General features: G+C 41.7%; 1 long non-coding RNA gene across 1 annotated transcript; it reads left to right on the forward strand.

Moving 5' to 3' along the window:
- Nucleotides 1-3,812: 3,812 nt before the first annotated feature.
- Nucleotides 3,813-19,867, forward strand: LOC145528765 (uncharacterized). The gene is made up of 2 exons (XR_014070637.1): nt 3,813-3,905; nt 19,659-19,867. It is a non-coding gene; the product is annotated as an uncharacterized LOC145528765 (long non-coding RNA).
- Nucleotides 19,868-21,487: the final 1,620 nt, after the last annotated feature.

A 21,487-nucleotide genomic window follows, 5' to 3' on the forward strand; every position in this document is an offset into this window, starting at 1 on the left:
ATGAAAAACGGCAAGATACAGCATGTGAGTGTGAAATGCTATGAACACTTCGTTGGCAGCTTCCAACTGGAAACACATCTGAGCGTTTCAACTGTAAGAAGTGCTGGAACAAAGTAAGCTCGCTAACACAACTGTGAATTGTAATTTATTAAGTTATAGACACTTCAGAATTTGACTCCTGCACAGGCGGTATTGAATAGGTTTCATATTTGGCTGACTGTCAATGATGGCTATTTCTAGGCTACCTAGAAATAATGATACCATAGATATTCCAGAATAGCTTTCAGGCAAGAATTGGGTGATGTCTGAGCCTCCCTGGTGGCTCAGACCATAAAGAATCTGCCTGCAATGCAGGAGACCCGGGTTCAATCCCTGGATTGGGAAGATCCCCTGGAGAAGGAAATGGCTATCTACTCCAGTATTCTTGCCTGGAAAATCCCATGGACAGAGGAGCCTGGTGGGCTATAGTCCATAGGGTTGCAGAGTTGGACACAACTGAGCGACTTAGCACACATGATGTCACTTGGTCATGTCTGACTCTTTGTCACCCCATAGACTGTAGCCCACCAGGCTCCTCTGTCCATAGAACTTACCAGGCAAAAAGGCTGGAGTGGGTTGCCTTTCCTACTCCAGGGGATCTTCCCAACCCAGGGATTGAACCCATGTCTCTTGCGTCTCTTGCACTGGCAGACAGGCTCTTTACCACCTGGGAGGATTGTCAGTTTTTATAGGGGTGGATAATTTCATAAGCTAAGGAGTGGAAGGAGTTTCCCAGCTATTTTGGGAAAGAGGCGGGGATTTCCAGAAATTGGGCCACCACCCACTTTTTGATCTTTATGATCAGCCTTGGAACTGTCATGGTGCCTGTGAGTGTGTCATTTAGCATGCTGATGTGTTACTGTGAGCATACACTGAGGCTCAAAGTCTAGTGGAAGTGGACTCATCTGCCATCTTGGACCTGTTTGGTTCTAATCAGTTTATGTCCAGTCCTCGGAGTATGTCATTCTTTTAAATGTTGTGCCTTGCTCCCTTCCCTCCTGTTTGAGAAGAACCTAGAGGTTGGGCTCTGTCACTGGAGGTCTGTCATCAGGTGCCATGTGGACACTGCAATCTGGTGTACTTCCTCTCAGACCTTGAACTTGACGCCTTATCTGCATAGGATTGAGTAACTGCACTTTCTTCTTTGTTCATCTTGACCTTTGTTAGCTGCCGCACCTACCCTGCCTTTTAGACTGTGTTTTCCTTCTTCCTTTTAGAGTTTATCAAGCTGTCAGCAGTTTATCAGTGCTGGCAAGGTTTCAGGGACCATTGAAGAGAGTGCAATTAGATGGGGAAAAGGAAAAATCACAAATGCAATTACTGTACCTTAAAAAGTTTATTTTGTCGCAGTACCACTTCATTTGTTACATTATTAATGAAAACCAAAGTATATTTCCTTTTGGAAATGCTTTAATAATAGCTATCTACTTTTCAGGAACAGGAGAAATCGATTATTCAATGGTGTCTGACAACGGATAGGAAGAGGAGGAAATCAGACTTCTTAATCTCCCTTTTCTTTGTTTGTCCTACTGGAAAGCTCTGTTCTCTTTCCGAGTTCACAAGATTATGTGCCAGCCTTTAACAGAGGGTGTGCTTGCTTGTTCTGGACTTCACGATGGATTTCCAAAAAATTGTTTTCATCTGATTGAAATAAAAACAGCTATGTGGAAGGTGAAAATTAGAGAAGAACACTGTGAATGGAAAGATTTTCTGTTATGTCTTTCCCCTGTATATCATGCATCTAAATTAATGTCACAGTGAATTAGTAACAACATGTAATATGTTCACCAACCACCTACCCCAGTTTTCTGTGGGTCAGTCTCTACATTTCAGAATTAAGCTAGTTTGGCCTCTGTCTTTGAGAAAGAGAAAAGTGGATGTTTCAGCACTGTCTTTGATGGAGAAGTGGTTAACTTCCTTAGAAATAATCTCCTATTCCTCACCACAATGTCCCTAGGTCCCAGCCCTAGTGGCTGCTGTACAGTAGGAGCTCCATAAAGATTCGTTGAATAAATGACCAGCTATTCAAAAGCCCTCAAACTATATCTGTGGTTGAATTGGGACAATTCTTATGACACTTTAAATCTTAAACCATTATGAATGGGATGGGTTCCTGTGAGAGAATGTGGGGTTTTTAATTTCTGGAAGCATCCCAAAATGAAGAAATCCTTCACTTTTCAGGATAATGCTTTGGCAAAGAGATGAAGGCATCTGCAGAGCCTTTTGCAGTGTCTGTGCACAGTAGTTAGTAAGTATTGAGTATATATGAGAGAGTGGCTTCCATATGGACAGAGTGCCCTCAAGTCTTTTCACCCGACTGCCTGGAGTCCGCACCATCTCATTTGGTCAGTTGCTTCCCAGATGTGACTTCTAAAGTGGATTTATTTCATAGAACCGAGAGCACTCAGTGTGCCAAGCCCTTGCCACTAGTGCCCAAATGATAACCTATGCTTCCTCCCAATTTTCTCTCCTTGAGGTCTGTTCCACTCCAACCTGACCCACAAAATATCAAACTGCTGTTTTACGACTTTTATGATTTTTTTCATTTTATTGTAGATATGTAACTTGTAAAAATTGCACAGTTTTTAGTCTGGGCAGTTTATGAGTCATTTTTATACACGGATGACAGCATATTTTAAACATATCGTATTATGTAAGGGCTTGTTTTTCCAGGTCATACCAGCTGAGTCATGATTTGTACAATAAGAAGTATTTGGCATAATCAAAAGCACACAGGTTTAATTCTGGCCCTTCCCTTTCTAGCTGTGTGATATTAGGTAAGTCAGTTAATCACATGAGCCTCTTTTTTTCTCTAGTATAAAATGGAAATGTTCATCCTTGGTTCGAGATGGAAACTTGAGCATATACATTTATTTCCTCATCCTCCTAGAATTCGAATATAAAATGTACAATACCAAAAGCAGTTGAGAGAACAAGAGGCGAAGTGATCTCCATGGATTTCTAGAGGACAAATTACATGGAAGAACACTGAATGGAAAAAGCTCTAACCCAGGATGTGTTTAGAGGGTCTTGCAGAAGATGGGGGCCCTACCTCTGTGCTAGCCCCTCACTGAGGCTGGGAACTGAGAAAAGTCTGTGGAGTAAAGAGAAGATGGAAGACTAGTGAAGATCTCTATACGAAACGGTCATCCTCCATTCCTACTCTTCAGCGCTGGTGCCAAGAACTCCCAGCAACTGGATGTTCAACCACAGACCAAACCAAAACCAACCAACCAACCAACCAGTGACCAGAAGGGACTTTTATAGAGACAGCGAAGCCTGTTTCCAAGGAAACTTGAACAGCAGTGGTTGTCGTTGGTAACCCGGCACAAAGCCATCTCATTCCAGCATTTGAGAAGTCTCAGCACAACACTCAGATCTCGGACTATTCGCCCTGACCCGAAGCCTGGCACTCAGCACGTCCTGCACATGAGCTCAGTGTCCTAGTCAGCCTTTCTCCTCCCTCGTTCATAAGAAGAGCCTGACAGCTGGATTCGTGAAACATTTGAGAACAGTATGGCAAAGAAAGGTGAAAACAGAAAAACTGACCCCAGAAGAAATGTATAATTCAGGGAATATGAGAAGAGTCAAAAACCCTATAAAATGAATTACTTATCACTAAAGAAATGTGAAATGATGTTACATCTGTTAAACAAAAACATGATGCTACGAAAAGAAAGAGTCAGAAAATGAGAAAGAACCCTTGGAAAAGGAACTCTAGCTCAATAGCTAGATCAGTAGATGAATGAAACAAATATAGCAAAGGTTAACAGTCATTGAAGTCTCGTGGTGGATGTATGTGGTACTGTACTGTTCTTTTCCAGCTTTTCTGGATACTTGGGAATTTCCAGCAAAATTTTAAAAAGGTAATAGTTTCACATAAAAATGCACTGTCTTGCTTTTGACACTTAGTAGCTGTATGACAGGACTTCCCAGGTGGCTCAGTGGTAAAGAATATGCCTGCCAATGCAGGAGACACAGGTTAGATTCCCTAGATCAGGAAAATCCCCTGGAAGACAAAATGGTAACTCACTCCAGTTGGTAACTCATTCTTGCTTGGAAAATTTCCATGGACAAGAGGAGCTTGGTGGTGGCAAAGAGTTGACACTACTGAGCACACACACACACACACAGCTGTATGACAGCAGTGACGCCAAGAGAAGAAGGTTCTTGGGGAGGGAAGGGGAACTGGGGGGTGCTTGATTCTACCCAGATCCTCCACGGAGCCCTCATGATGCCTCCACAGAAGCATAAGAACAGCATGTTTTGGAACAAACCTCCTAAACGCTAGATTTTGGCTCCTAAAGCCCACCCACCAAAAGCTGTGTGACCTGGGTGAAGTACTTAATGTATCCATGGACCTAGTGTTGAGCAGATCTGAACAGTGAAGAGGAAAGGATGGCTTCCAGATTTCCGGCCAGCATGACATCTCCGGAAGAGGAGGTATAAGAATCCAAAGGGGGCTGGGAATTATTTCAGGACAGAGGACTCAAAGAGGAAAGAATGACCTCTTCTGTGAAAGTGGTGTGGGGACTCCAAGTCATCTAATTTTAACAAAACAGGATTTCTGCTTGTATCACAAGCTGATGAAGAGGAATGAAGCAATTATGTCTCTTTTTCAAATGTTTGATAGTGAGCTTATATTGCTGTATTTGTAGAGAGATTCTTTTAAAGCAGTCCTATGGGGTGACATTGTACAGGAGACAGGGATCAAGACCATCCCCGAGAAAAAGAATTGCAAAAAAGCAAAATGGCTGTCTGAGGAGGCCTCACAACTAGCTGTGAAAAGAAGAGAAGTGAAAAGCAAAGGAGAAAAGGAAAGATATACCCATTTGAATGCAGAGTTCCAAGGAATAGCAAGGAGAGAGAAGAAAGCCTTCCTCAGGGATCAGTGCAAAGAAATAGAGGAAAACAATAGAATAGGAAAGACTAGAGATCTCTTCAAGAAAATTAGAGATACCAAGGGAACATTTCATGCAAAGATGAGCTCAATAAAGGACAGAAATGGTATGGACCTAACAGAAGCAGAAGATATTAAGAAGAGGTGGCAAGAATAGACAGAAGAACTGTACAAAAAAGATCTTCACGACCCAGATAATCACAATGGTGTGATCACTCACCTAGAGCCAGACATCCTGGAATGTGAAGTCAAATGGGCCTTAGGAAGCATCACTACGAACAAAGCTAGTGGAGGTGATGGAATTCCAGTTGAGCTATTTCAAATCCTCAAAGATGATGCTATGAAAGTGCTGCACTCAATATGTCAGCAAATTTGGACAACTCAGCAGTGGCCGCAAGACTGGAAAAGGTCAGTATTCATTCCAATCCCAAAGAAAGGCAATGCCAAAGAATGCTCAAACTACTGCACAATTGCACTCATCTCACACGCTAGTAAAGTAATGCTCAAAATTCTCCAAGCCAGGCTTCAGCAATACGTGAACTGTAAACTTCTAGATGTTCAAGCTGGTTTTAAAAAAGGCAGAGGAACCAGAGATCAAATTGCCAACATCTCCTGGATCATCAAAAAAGCAAGAGAGTTCCAGAAAAATATCTATTTCTGCTTTATTGACTATGCCAAAGCCTTTGACTGTGTGCATCACAATAAACTGTGGAAAATTCTTAAAGAGATGAGAATACCAGACCACCTGACCTGCCTCTTGAGAAACCTGTATGCAGGTCAGGAAGCAACAGGTAGAACTGGACATGGAACAACAGACTGGTTCCAAATAGGAAAAGGAGTACATCAAGGCTGTATATTGTCACCCTGCTTATTTAACTTATATGCAGAGTACATCATGAGAAACGCTGGGCTGGAAGAAGCACAAGCTGGAATCAAGATTGCTGGGAGAAATATCAATAACCTCAGATATGCAGATGACACCACCCTTATGGCAGAAAGTGAAGAAGAACTAAAGAGCCTCTTGATGAAGGTGAAGGAGGAGAGTGAAAAAGTTGGCTTAAAACTCAACATTCAGAAAACTGAGATCATGGCATCTGGTCCCATCACTTCATGGCAAATAGATGGGTAAACAGTGGCTGACTTTATTTTGGGGGGCTCCAAAATCACTGCAGATGGTGATTGCAGCCATGAAATTAAAAGACGCTTACTCCTTGGAAGGAAAGTTATGACCAACCTAGACAGCATATTAAAAAGCAGAGACATTACTTTGTGAACAAAGGTCTGTCTAGTCAAGGCTATGGTTTTTCCAGTAGTCATGTATGGATGTGAGAGTTGGACTATAAAGAAAGCTGAGCACTGAAGAATTGATGCTTTTGAACTGTGGTGTTGGAAAAGACTCTTGAGAGTCCCTTGGACTGCAAGGAGATCCAACCAGACCATCCTAAAGGAAATCAATCCTGTGTGTTCATTGGAAGGACTGATGTTGAAGCGGAAACTCCAGTATTTTGGCCACCTGATACGAAGAGCTGACTCATTTGAAAAGACCCTGATGTTGGGAAAGATTGAAGGCAGGAGGAGAAGGGAACAACAAAGGATGAGATGGTTAGATGGCATCACCAACTCAATGGACATGAGTTTGGGTAAACTCCAGGAGGTGGTGATGGGCAGGGAGGCCTGGCGTGCTGCAGTTCATGGGGTCGCAAAGAGTTGGACACGACTGAGCGACTGAACTGACTGACTGATGGGGTAAAGTTCAGAAACAGCAAAAACTGCTATGAAGTGTTGTATATTATAAGCTATATTTTCAATTGACTATTTATATGATGGTGTGGAGGAGCAAATGGCAACCCATTCCAGTATTCTGGCTGGGAAGATCCTGTGGATGGAGGAGCCTGGAGGGCTACAGTACATAGGATCGCAAAGAGTCAGACATGCCTTAGCAACTAAACAAAATGTTTGTGCTCTAAAGTTAAGTTTTCAAGTGCATGCATTTGAACTGATAAATTTATATCAGTCGATGTGTAATAATAAGACACAACTTGATGTGCTTTGGAAACAGTTGAGGGAGACAAGTGACAGGAGCTGCAAGCACAGGATGGGAACTCACCCTAGCAGTGGAGAAGGCATCCGGAGTAGAGGTGGGCAGTGAGAGACCACTCTCGAAGCTGGAGTGCTGCAGAAACAGTAGGGTTGACAGGGCAGCTGGGCATTGGAGCCATCTGGGATCCTCAGGGAAGGAACAAATCTAGGATGAGGGAGGTTGGACGTCCAATAATAACACTAGGAGAAAATCCCTCTCGTAAGAGTTACAAGACGGCTCACTGATTTAATTTCCAGACTTTCATAATAGATTATCCCTGACCGTCACCATAACCCTGTAAGATATGATTGTTATGTTTGGTTTGGTCAGAGTTTTTAAAAAGACAAATAGTACAGGAAGATTTACAACAGGAAGCAATGGTTCCTTTTAATTCCATAGCCTCATTTCCACTTTGCAAGGGCAACCACTGCTGAAGCTCTCCAACTGTGTTAAAAGGATGGAGCTGCTATTTTATGACATTGCTTACTGACTCTTGTTGCTAAAGATTCATCTTAACTTCATATCACCCCCGTACACGTGATTGTTACATCACTATTTTTAGTTCTGTTGTTGATTTTTGCAACTGTAATTTCCTTAAACTTTTGTTTTTAGTTCTCCTAAACATAGAGAACATCTCTTGGCTTTCCATTTCATGAGAAGAGGGTATTTGAGCTCCTGACTTTTCCTAGACTCTCCACCTGTGCTTCCACTTCCAAACTTTTCATCAAGCTGTGCTCTAGCTCTTAGATTTCTGTGGCTGAGGATATTTGCATTCGAGTCTGTAAGCACAGTTAAGTCTTACACAGTTTGTCCCCAGGTAAGAGTCTAGTAACCTCTACTGTCAGAGATCTAGTCTGACAGTAACCAATAAACAGCATGAAGGCTAATTTGTTTATGATATAAATTCATAGCAGAGACAAGAAGTATGTTTCCTGCTCTGTAACGTATCACAACCCTATGCTTCTCAGTTGCTCAAAATCATGGTTAATTTTTTTTTCTTTTCCTAGTGTTTTCCTGTTGAAAGAGGACATTTGTGCCTTCTTTCCATTCTATCTATTGCTTGGAATACTTTTTTTCCTTTTTGAAGTCCGTTGCTTTCCTCTTCTAACTTGATTCATATTTGTACTGGGACTTTTGTCTAGAGTCTTTAAAAGAAATTTCTAGTTGCTTTTCTTCTTTCTAGGCATCCTCTGCCTGTAGTGCATCTGTAAGTTCTTTTAATTCTATGTCTTATGAAATCCCTTTCTTTCCTGGAGCCCTTCTCTTGCTCAAATATGAACTGGTGGCTCATCTACTCAAACAGCAGGAAAAATAATATGTTGCAGATACACATGACCCTTTAAAATGTATCTTCTAACAAGAAAGGCATTATTCTACAAAACCCATATTATTATCACACCTAAGAAAACAAAACCCTGATGCTGGGAAAGATTGAAGGTAGGAGGAGAAGGGGACGACAGAGGATGAGATGGTTGGATGGCATCACTGACTCAATGGACGTGTGTTTGAGCAAGCTCCGGGAGATGGTGAAGGACAGAGAAGCCTGGTGTGCTGCAGTCCATGGGGTTGTAAAGAGTCGGACACTGAGCAACTGAACAACAAAGAAAACAATTCCCCCAAATAATATCCAGTCCATGTCAGATTTCCCCAGTTGTCCCCTAAATGTCTTTTTCTGACTCAGAATCTAGTTGAGATTCTTGCTTTGCATTTGATTATATTTTCTTGTGTCCTAGATTGTTCCTCCACATACTTAAAATAATGACACTGGCTTTACCAGTTGTCCTGTCAAATGTAGATTTGTCTGATTGCTGACAGTGGTAATGTGTTCCTCTTTCCCTGTATTTCTTGTAACCAGGAAGTCATGTCTAAAGCCCTGCTTGGGTTCATTTGAAAACTCCTAGGGAGTTTGGGTGTTCTGTGTCACATCACAGCAGGAGGCAGAGGTGTCTCATAATTAGCAATGCTGAAACACTTAATGAAAGTGGTGATGGCTGTCTTCCCTCTCCATAAACTCATGGAGTTTTTAAAAAGTCAATATTTTATAATCAATTATCCCTTTCTCTCCCTCCCTGCCAACCATAAATATACAGCTGCCTGGGAGAATTTCCCAACCTGTGTTCCCACAGTACTTTGCTCATAAACCAGTTTTGCATTCATCTCATTGCTTTATAGTTATTCATATGCTATTGTTCCCAACAGCATGTGAGAGCTGGGAGCAGGGATCTGTGTCTCAAGCAGCACTTGAAGGGGAAGGTTCATTGTCTCTGGAGTCTTGGCTCTGCCAATTTCCCCAACTGCGTGAACTTGTGTGTGGACTCCACCACTGTGGACTTCAGGTTTCTTCTCCATAAAGGAAGAATAATCTCTTCTTGCTAGACTGTTCATGGTATTGAGTGAGATGTTGTGAGCGAAGGACCCTGGCGTGCGGTCCAGCCATCTTCCAAGCTCTTGGTGTCCCTTGGCCACCATTTGACTTGTCCCAAGATTCAACTCCCATCTCCGCTTCTGACATCAACTCTTTTGATGGACTTGACATATTAGAAAGTGTAGTGTTAGTCGCTCAGTTGTGTCCAACTCTTTGCGACCCCATGGACTTTAGCCCACCAGGCTCCTCTGTCCATGGAGTTCTCCAAGCAAGAATACTGGAGTGGGTAGGCATTCCCTTCTCTGGGGGATCTTCCTGACCCAGGGATCAAAACTCAGGTCTCCTGCATTGGCCGGTGGATTCTTTATCATATGAGCCACCAGGTAAGCATGAAAGAGATCATATTTCTGTATTACCTTGTCCCAGCCAGGCAACTCCCATCATGATATCCCTGTGCTCTCTCTGTTGGAAATAGGTGCTCTTGTTTCTTAATTCAGAGCTAAAATGGAGTTAATGGAGAGAGTGAGATGGAAACACCCAGTTTCACAACTCCAGGGCAAAACATGCCCATGGTCTACACCGTGAACCAAGTCCTCGGGAGCTGTGCAACCTCAAAGCCCTGCTTCCTGGTCTCCAACTACAAACTATCTGCTTCCAAACCCTTCTCAGTCTACATTTTTTCTGTCCCTTCTACCTGTGCTAAGGATCGCATGCCTTCTCTGATCACATTGGTCTTCTTGGAGGGATTATCTACTCCATTTCCTTCCCTTTTATCAGCTCTTTTCTTCTCTCCCCGCCCCACTCCCTCTTAGTTCATTGCATCTGGCTTTTACCTCCACTAGACTGAAACTGACTCCAGTAAAAAGTCACTCTAATTTTAAGATCTTTGCCCTTGCTCACTGGAACTTTATAATCATTATTTTACATTGCATCCCAGCAAGTCTATTGTGACAACCAGTGTATAAGTTTTACCATTCTAAAATCTCTGTATTTTGTCTGCTTTTGTAGGGCATTTATAATTCCGTTTATCCATTTTGTGTCCACCAGAGTCACAGGTGGTCATGTTAGATCACCAACTCCAGAAGGGCATAAAGCCTTGCAGTGCTTGAGCAGAGTGCCTGGTGCATCATTTCTCCTGGCTGGGGTGACTTAAGCAGAGTTCAGAACAACTTTCAAGCAAGCTCAGAAAGGGCAAGATTAGGAATTTCTCTGGTGGTACAGTGGCTAAGACTCTGCGCTGCCAATGCAGGGGGCCAGGTTTCCATCCCTGGCCAGGGAGCTAGATCCTACATGCCCCAACTAAGAATTTGTATGCTAAAGTTCATTTGGTGCAACTAAGACCTGGTGCAGCCAGATAAATAAAACAAATATTTAAAAAAAACAAAAGAAATGACAAGATTAGAAGCAGATTTGCTGTGATTTTACTTATAAATAATAACAAAGAATTTTGCTGCTGATAACTGGAAGGTGCCTGTTTATTTAAAGGAATAAGAAACTGATGACATGACTTGCTAAATCTAAATCCTTGGAGTAAAATAGGAGCTGAAAAATAGGAAAACCTGCCTAGATGCATATGTGGTGTGTGGTTCTGCTCGGAGTAGGTGCTCTACAAATTCCTGTTGAATGAGTCCAGTTACTCTACTGGATACAGCTTGAATGAGCCCCTAGGAGCAGCTGGCCACACACCCTTTAATAATGTCTTCCTGTTGACAGCTGCAAGACGTGTTAGCATAACTGGCTAGATGATGGAGGAGGAGAGAGGCCAAACCTGAGTAAACATCTAGGAATTTAGTACTCAAAGTTTAGCAAAGAACTGCGTACGACTACAAGTAAGACCGAATGTCAGTTAATGCCCACTTCATTCTGTTAAGGTAAACCCATTGAAACACAAAAGCAGGGCTTCCCTGGTGCTCCAGTGGCTAAGAATTCTCCTGCCAGTGCGCTGGACACAGGTTCAATCCCTGGTCCGAGAATATCCCATGTGTCACAAGACAACTAAGTCTGTGTGCCACAACTACTGAGCCCATGTACCCCAGATCCCCGTGCTCCACAACAAGAGAAGCCACCACAATGAGAAGCCTGTGAATCGCAGCTGGAGTAGCCCCTGCTCGCCACAACTAGGGCAAGCCTGAGTGCAGCAACAAAGACCCAGTACAGCCGTAAGTAAACAAATAAAAATTTTTTTGAAAAGCTAATGTCTGCTTGCCTGAGATTTGGCTTTAGCCTACAGGTGAGTTTTGGACAAAATGTTTGAATTAGAATTTTTTTTTTTTTGATGGGGCCGATACAGTCCAGTTTTCCATAGTTCCTAACACTCCCTGTGATCTTGCTTCACTCATTTACAGACTGCACGAGACTCCTGAAGGCAGGAAACCCAAGCATACAGGAAGCAGAAACCACAGAGGGACCTCTGGGTGTCAAACTGGCCTAAAATTAGAATTTAGTCTTCAACATTGGTTTAGCCGAACTTATGGGCATTGTGTCTTTATCTGATTTCTCTTAAGAGCTTTGTTGACTGCTACAACTTATGGAAACAGTTTACAAAGAAGGGCTTGTTATGAGTAATTTCCCAGAAGATCCTACAGAGACCTGTTTTTTTCCAATAATGAAGAGGCACTTATTGTGTGTTTTCTACTAATAGACAGCTGCATAGGTGTATGCTGTCTTACTGAATCTGTGTGGCCGTGGAAGGCTCAGAGAACAAGAACTTTCTCAAGGGTACACAACCATCACCCAGGCCAGGAACGATCTCCTGAGCCAAATACCATGTCCTTTCCACAGGTCCCTGAGGCAACATGTGATTTCCCATCATTCTGGGGGAAACTGGAAAGTAGAAGTAGGTGATGGACAGGGAAGCCTGGTGTGCTGCAGTCCATGGGGCCGCAAAGACACGACTGAGTGACTGAACTGACTGAAGAGCAGAATAGTAATTTTATAATCTATCCATGATCAGCAGTGCAAGAGCCCAGCTCTGCTCCCAGGAGGTCACCAGCTGTTTCTGTCCAACCATTGCTGAGTCCATATGCTCCAAACCTCCGAGCACAAACCCTGCAGTGAACGTTTTCCAACTGAAATTTCTTTGTTCAAGAACATCCAGGCAGAGCAGTATTTTATGGAGGTTGGACTTTGGCTATTTTGAGCCATGCGTTATTAAAACACAATTCATCTGAGGCATTTGTGCTGTGTTCTCAATCAGTTGTGTGACCCCCTCATTCATTATATTAAACTTTGGGTTTTAGCATAACAGAAAAAATATGATTTTTTATTATTTTTTTAAAGATTTTTTTTTATGTAGACCATTTTTGAAGTCTTTACTGAACTTGTTACAATATTGTTCCTGTTTCATGTTTTGTTGTTTTGGCTGAGAGGCATATGGGATCTTAGGTCCCCGACAAGGGATGGAATCTGCACCCCCTGCGTTGGAAGGCCAAGTCCCAAACACTGGACCACCAGGGAAGTCCCAGGAAAAAAAATTTAAATTTCTAGTCTGAGCTATAGCAGGAAAGACTTCTTCTAAAATAGGAGCAGTACCAGGAACTTGCTATGAGTTCCTTGCTCACTGTCATAAAAAGAAAAAATAATAATGTAAATAATAATGTCGTAAAAGAAAAAATAATAATAATAATAAGGATGTTTGACCTACCTTTTTAAAAAAACCAATTGATTCTGATGTTTAAAGAGGTGATAGTTGTGAATAATGAATGTTTGAAATTTACATGGGTCAAAAGAGGAAAGTCATTATGAGTTATTTTAACTTAATTTCCATATATTTAAAATCTGGTTTAAAACTTAAGGAAGTTTTTGAAGAAGAGAAAAGATATCCCAGATCCCTAACACTGCTTTGCATTTTGGGGTGTTCCTCTCCAGCCTCTAATAACATCAGGAAGTGATTAGTGGATGGAATACAGGATATACTTATGGTGCTAAGGTGACCTATCCAAAGTTCTATTACCTAGTTTAAGTTTTATGACTCATCCCATAAGAAACAACTTAAGTGAAAAAGGAGGCTTTCCTCCATTTAAAAACAATTTTAAAGCACAAAATTTACTTTCATGGAATTTAACTGTTTTCTAGAGTTCAAAAGGGTGTGGTGACTATAAAAACAGCTGCTTATTAACTGTAGGTAGAAGTTATACAAGCTTGGCAAAGTAGAAAGTCTGAGAGTATTTTTTAAAAAGTTAAGCAAGTAGTCATGTACGGATGTGAGAGTTGGACCATAAAGAAGGTGAACACTGAAGAATTGTCAGTTTTGAATTGTGGTGCTGGAGAAGACTCTTGAGATCAAAGCTGTCAATCCTAAAGGAAATCAACCCTGAATATTCACTGGAAGGACTGATGCTGAAGCTGAAGCTCCAATACTTTGGCCACCTGATGCAAAGAGCCAGCTCACTGGAAAAGACCCTGATGCTGGGAAAGATTGAGGGCAAGAGGAGAAGGGGACGACAGAGGATGAGATGGTTGGATGGCAATACTGACTCAATGGACATGAGTTTGAGCAAGCTCCAGGAGATGGTGATGGACAGGGAAGCTTGGCGTGCTGCAGTTCATGGGGTGGCAAAGAGTCAGACATGACTGAGTAACTGACCAACAACAAAGATGAAAAAACACCAAGCAGCAGTAGTACTAGGGAACATTTGAGTTTGGGAGGGGCTAGAAACCCTTCCGAGGCAGTATTTTTGGCAGCAATGGGCTAGTGGCCAGACATAAGAATGGAGGACAGGAAGGAGGTGCTAGGCCACGTGGAATAAATGGGGCCTTGAAATTAGCATGTAGAGTTACACTTCTATGAAAAAGTAGCTGCAAGGCGATGTACTGTATATACTTAGATTTCCAGGTTGTTAAAGAAATAACCTGCCAGTGTTTGTACCAGAGATTGATACCACTGTTTTTATATCTAAATGTTAGAGCTCAATGGGTATAACTTGGACATTTAAAGGTTAAGTCCAAAGAGGCTTGTCTGCTTGGGATTTTCTTCAGGGACCAGTGTTTGAATCTAACACAGTTGATATCTATTGGGAGCTTGCTACTTATGAGACACTGGTAAAGGCACTTACATGTGTTAAATAATTTAATCTTTACATCAACCTTGTGAGGTACATGTTTTCTGATCAGGACACTGAGACCCAGGGAGAAGTCAAGAGCTTGTCCAAGTTCACTCTGGGAAAATGATGGAATCAAGCTGGTACTCCAGCCATTTCCTCCAAGCTCTCACTATTAACCAGGGTTAGATCTGCCTCTCTGATGCGTGGCTTTTAGAGTGGTGAATCAGGGATGCTTACCCCTAAAAGGATTCACAGCAAATTTATTCACAATGTCCCTTCCTAGGGGCTTCCCCAGTGGCACTAGTCATAAAGAACCTGCCTGACTGCAGGAGACATAAGAGAAGTGGGTTTGATCCCTGGGTTGGGAAGATCCCCTGGAGGAGGGCATGGCAACCCACTTCAGTTCTTGCCTGGAGAATCCCATGCACAGAGGAGCCTGGTGAGCTACAGTCCATGGGGTCGCAAAGAGTTGGACACGACTGAAGCGACTTAGCACACACACACATTCTCTCCTAACAGATTCACGACCAACATTAGCATGGTGCGTGACCTGGTTCATTCACTAAGATGCCTTCTTCAGCCTGACTTTGTGTGGGGTACAGTCTGATTCCCACATGCTCAACCCTCAGACTGTGTCTGCTGGCTCCCTGGGATGTTCCAGCCAGCTGGATTAGTGTGAACGTTAGCTTATCCATTGGATTTGTTTTCTAGTCCTTTCTGGTCCTCTTACTATTTTTATCCCAGTCTCAATTCAGTTCAGTCACTCAGTCGTGTCCGACTCTTTTCAACCCCATGGACTGCAGCTCACCAGGCCTCCCTGTCCGTCACCAACTCCGGAGTTTGCTCAGACTCATGTCCTTCGAGTCAGTGATGCCATCCAACCATCTCAACCTCTGTCATCCCCTTCTCCTTCTGCCTTCAATCTTTCCCGGCATCAGAGTCTTTTCCAATGAGTCGATTCTTTGCATCAGGTGGTCAAAGTATTGGAGTTTCCGTTTTAGCATCAGTCCTTCCAATGAATATTCAGGACTGCTCTCCTTTAGGATGGACTGGTTGGATCTCCTTGCAGTCCAAGGGACTCTCAAGAGTCTTCTCAATTCAAAAGCATCAATTCTTCGGCACTCAACTTTCTTTATAGTCTAACTGCCACATCCATACATGACTACTGGAAAAACCATAGCTTTGACTAGATGGACCTTTGTTGGCAAAATAATGTCTTTGCTTTTTAATATGCTGTCTAGGTTGGTCATAGCTTTTCTTCTAAGGAGCAAGTGTCTTTTAATTTCATGGCTGCAGTCACCATCTGCAGTGATTTTTGTAGCCAATCTAGCCACCTAGCTTTTAAAATTATGTTTTCTGTTGTAGCATATTTACAGTTTTTGGTAGCAGTATTTTTAGAAGCTCTATACTGGAACAAGTGACTGAATGTTTACGCGTCAATATTTCCCCTCAATTATCTGACATGCTCTTCTCTAATATTACTGTGAGACAGCTTGGATTCATCAAGATATAAATACATTACCCCAACAGCAAAAGAAATTCAGGCCAGAAAGGAATGGTGGGTGTTATTGCTTTGCAGAGGCATGCATTAATTAGAACAATGCTTCTCAACATTGTCTGGGAATTATCATCTTCTGGAGAACAGCTTAAAATGCAAATCCCCACCCCCAGCCTCCTTGAGGCCAAGGTTCAGTAGCCCTAGGGTGGAACTCAGAATTCACATTTAAAATAATCACATCCAAATGCTTCTGATATAAGTGGACAGTTGATCCACTTTTGAAAAACATGATACTAGCAGAAGGTTGGGGAAAGCATATTAATATGGAGAGAGAAGTATAGCAATTACATCCATGCACGTTGGGAGATGCTTCTTCTTTGGGAGGCAAGAGCATGGACTTTGTCACCAGACTGACTAATTTGAATATTGTTCCATTATAATTATTAATAACTATCCAACCTTGAGTAGGAATTGTAACCATGCTTGTACCTTGGTTTCCTTATGTTCAGTTCAGCTCAGTCACTCAGTTGTGTCCGACTTGTTGCGATCCCATGGACTGCAGCACACCAAGCCTCCTTGTCCATCACCAACTCCCGGAGTTTACTCAAACTCATGTTGATTGAGTCAGTGATGCCATCCAACCATCTCATCCTCTGTCGTCCCCTTCTCCTCCTGCCTTCAATCTTTCCCAGCTTCAGGGTCTTATCAAATGAGTCAGTTCTTCACATTAGTTGGCCAAAGTATTGGAGTTTCAGCTTCAACATCAGTCCTTCCAATGAACACTCAGGACTGCTCTCCTTTAGGATGGACTGGTTGGATCTCCTTGCAGTCCAAGGGATTCTCAAGAGTCTTCTCCAACACCACGGTTCAAAAGCATCAATTCTTTGCCCCTTAGCTTTCTTTATAGTCCAACTCTCACATCCATACGTGACTACTGAAAAAAACCATAGCTTTGATTAGATGGACCTTTGTTGATCAAGTAATGTCTGTTTTTTAATACACTGTCTAGATTGGTCATAACTTTTCTTCCAAGGAGCAAGCGTCTTTTAATTTCATGGCTGCAGTCACCATCTGCAGTGATTTTGAGCCCAAAAAAGTAAAGTCTGTCACTGTTTCCACTGTTTTCCCATCTATTTGCCATGAAATGATGGGACCAGATGCCATGATCTTAGTTTTCTGAATGTTGAGTTTTAAGCCAACTTTTTCACTCTCCTCTTTCACCTTCATCAAGAGACTCTTTACTTCTTCTTCCCTTTAGGTGAAGCTAATAATACTTTTCTCATAAGGTTGGTATAAGGATCGAATGTGATAACAGAATACAGCATCTTGTAGACTTTTTGCTAAACACAGCTTTTCAATGCATACTGAAATCACACCAGATGATAGTAAAGCATTACAACAAGACATACACCTAAACAAGCAGAATGGGAAGGAGACAGCAGTAAACAAGAAATGTTATCAGAGTTCGGAGGAAAATAAATGGATGGAGGAGGGCAGATGTATAAGTGGTATTCACAGTCCATGCTAGTATGACCCTATTGGTTATTTATAGGCAGTGTCCATTCAGTGCTCATGCCCGCCTAGTGGTTAAGTATTTTTATGGTCACTCCTGGATGGAGGAAGTTCATTTGTAGAGCATGTTTCTCATTCTTTAGATTGTATATTTTGGGGGAAGCTTTGATAGGGGTAATGAAGGAGATTAGGGGGGTGACTAAAGCTTCCTTATTCTACCCTTTGGCACTGCCACTGGTAGATCCCAACTGGATGAGTCCAGTGAAATAAATGTGTTTTATTATTTTTTCCAGGTTTATTGAAATATAATTGACATTTCTCGTTGTGTAAGTTTAAGGTGTCCAAGTGTTGCTTGGAAACACTTTTTGCAAAGCGATTGCCACCACAGCATTAGTTAACACTTGCATCCTGTCACATAATTACAATTTCCTTTATGTGATGTCATTTTCTTTTTTGTTTTATGGTGAGAACATTTACGATCTACTTTCTTATCAACTACCAAGTATATACTACATTATTATTAACTAAAATCACCAAGCTGTACCTTAGATCCCCAGAACTTATTCATCCTCTAACTGGTAGGTTGCATTAATACTATTTGACCAGCATCTCCTTTTCCCCCTGGTGATCACCATTCTAGTCTGTTTCTGTGAGTGCAGCTTTTTTATATTCGACATACAAGCGATACAATATAGTATTTGTCTTTCCTTGTCTGACCTATTTTACTGTTAAAAAAAATGTGTTTTAGAGTGATTTCAGATGCATATGTTCATGTTATAAATGTATTTTGGGGACAGTATCACTTCTACACCACTGTGTAGTAAAGGGCTTGGATTTTTCCCTATTTCACCGAAGAGGCAGATGTGAAACCAAAAGAAGAAATAGGTATCTGAGCCCATCCTTTTAGAAAACTTAATGAGCCTGGGCTATAATAAGGTATCACTCATTGTCATCCCACTTCTCTGTTTTAGGACTGGCTTCTTCATACTCAAAATTAAATGAGTAATCTCTTGCTCTCTCTCATTCTTTGCTCTTTTATTTACTTTTTCTCCTTAGTCTCATTTGTTTTAGCTGTCCTGGCAATACCTTTAATGTCTCACAGAAAATCAGCCCTCACCAAAAAGATGGTGAATTTAAGATTTTAAAAATAGTGCTTGGAAATTTTCTTGAAATTTTGCTCTGTTTTTTTTTTTTTTTTTTTTTTTTAACATCGAAATTTACTTGGTAGATACCATGGGCTCAAGTTCTTTTTCTTAAATGTCTCCAATAAGCCCATATTTCTTCATCTCTAGCCCAGCTATGGCCATGCCCATTTCTCCAAAGCTTTACTAAGGAGTTTTTGTCTGCTTCTTCCTTTATATACTTCCATCTACTCCCCTGAAATATTATTTGACCTCCTGAAATCACTGGTTGCATGCACTTATCTTAAGATAAAATCTAGCTTTTTTTTTTTTTGGCCTTGCAGCTTAGTTCCCTGGGCCTTTGGCAGTGAAAATGCAGTCTTAACCACTGGACCACCAGAGAAGTCCCAAATCTAGCATGCTTAATGCAACCTACTAAACCCTACATAGTCTGACCCCTACCATCCCATCAGCTTTGACTCCTACTACCATTTCCTTCAAACGTTATTTGCTCCAGCCACAAAGCTTTCACTCAACTCCTCAAATACGTCAAATATTTACCTCCTTGGGGCCTTTGCAAGTGTTGTTCCTTCTACTTACTGTGCTCTTTTCTCTGCTGTTTTCTCTCTCCTGTAACTATAGTTACATTCCACTGGCTTTGTTATAGATTAACTAAAAAGCCAATCAATAACATATAAGAAATGATTAGGTATATGAAGTCATTATAAATACAAATAGTAAGGTTGGGCCTATTTAAAAAAATTCCACTCTTAGGTATTTACCCAAGAGAAATAAAAACATATGTCCACAAATGACCTATATTTAAATATTTATAGGGCTCTAGTCATAATAGCACCAACCTAGAAGTAAACCAAATTCCAGCAACAGAAGGATGGATAAAAAGACTGAGCTGTAGACAGATAATGCCCTTCTGTGTGTGCTCAGCTGCGTGTCTGGCTCTTTGCAACCCCACAGACTGTAGCCCTCCAGGCTCCTCTCTCCATGGGATTTCTCAGGCAAGAGTACTGGAGTGGGTTGCCATTTCCTTCCCCAGGGGATCTTCGCAACCCAGGGACTCAACACGTGTTTCCTGTATTGCAGGCAGATTCTTTACCACTGTGTCACCTGGGAAGCCCCATAATGCACTACTGCTCAACAATAAAAAAGAATAAGCCACCAATCCATGCAGCAGCTTGAACCTCCAAAACATTATATTAAACAAAAGAAGCTGGACATAGAAGAGAGTATATTGCATGATTTCATTTATGTAAAGTCCAAGGACAGGCAAATAAATACTATAGCACCAGAAATCAGAACAACTGTTGTCTTTGGGGATGTGTGGTGGCAGGGGGAGGGGCATTGGCTTGAAAGGGCACAAAGGAACTTCTGCTTGTTGGAAATAGTCTGAATCTTGCTTTGAGTAATGAGGTTACACAGGTATATACTGGACTTCCCAGGTGGCCCTAGCGGTAAAGAACCCACCTGCCCATGCAGGAAACATAAGAGACGTGGGTTCCATTATACAGAGTGAAGTAAGCCAGAAAGAAAAATACCAATACAGTATACTAATGCATATATATGGAATTTGAAAGATGGTAATGATAACCCTATATGCGAGACAGAATAAGAGACACAGATGCATAGAACAGTCTTATGGACTCAGGGAGAAGGTGAGGGTGGGATGTTCTGAGAGAATAGCATTGAAACATGTATATTATCATATGTGAAACAGAACACCATTCCAGGTTCGATGCATGAGACAAATGCTCAGGGCTGGGGCAATGGGATGACCCAGAGGGATGGGATGGGGAGGGAGGTGGGAGGGGGGTTCAGGAAGGGGAACACATGTAAACCCATGGCTGATTCATGTCAATGTATGGCAAAAACCACTACAATATTGTAAAGTAATTAGCCCCCAACTAAAATAAATAAATTTATTTAAAAAAAAAAGAGACGTGGGTTCGACCCCTGAGTCAGGAAGATTCCACTGGAGGAGGACATGGCACCCCACTCCAGTATTCTTGCCTGGAGAATCCCATGGACAGAGGAGCCTGGAGGACTACAGTCCATGGGGTCGCAAGGGGTCAGACACGACTGAAGTGACTTAGCATGCACACACAGGTATATACATTTGTCAAAACATTAAACTATATACTGAAGATGTACGCATTGTGTTGTGTATAAAATACACCTCAATTAAAGAACAATGCAGTCTTATGTTTTTGTAATTTGGCTGCTCAAAGAGATTTTTCCATAATCAAGTCCAACGCATCATTTTATTTCCTTTCTAGCTTCCATCACTTCTTTTGAATCATACTCACATCTCATGTATGTTAATAATGTGAGAGGCTACCAGGCCTCCTTCTGGATCTATAGACTTATTTTATTAATACATGTGGCATTGTGATTGCAGACATCTCATTCCCTCACCCATAGGGGATAAGAAGTAACTGAAATGTACATTGGAAGGCACACTGGTAATAGTGAAACCTTGACAGTGAAGGAGAAAAAACTAAAAGCTTGACCTAAGAATCCAAAAGAGTGTGAGCCTGGAATGATTGAAACAAAATCAGACAATGTTATACATTTCCTTACTCACAGGGCATCATGCTTTATAGTAGGGTTCATCCAGAAATGTTAAATCATACGCAGCATATTCTATTTAAACCTAGTTAAATCATATGCAGTATATTCAAAGCTATGGTTTTTCCAGTGGTCATGTGTGGATGTGAGAGTTGGACTATACAGAAAGCTGAGAGCCAAAGAACTGATGCTTCTGAACTGTTGTGTTGGAGAAGACTCTTGAGAGTCCCTTGGACTGCAAGGAGATCCAACCAGTCCATCCTAAAGGAAATCAGTCCTGAATATTCATTGGAAGGACTGATGCTGAAGCTGAAACTCCAATACTTTGGCCACCTGATGCAAAGAAC

Source organism: Giraffa tippelskirchi, chromosome 12, assembly GCF_054371585.1.
Source record: "Giraffa tippelskirchi isolate mGirTip1 chromosome 12, T2T-mGirTip1v1.2.pri, whole genome shotgun sequence".
Lineage (NCBI taxonomy): Eukaryota > Metazoa > Chordata > Mammalia > Artiodactyla > Giraffidae > Giraffa > Giraffa tippelskirchi.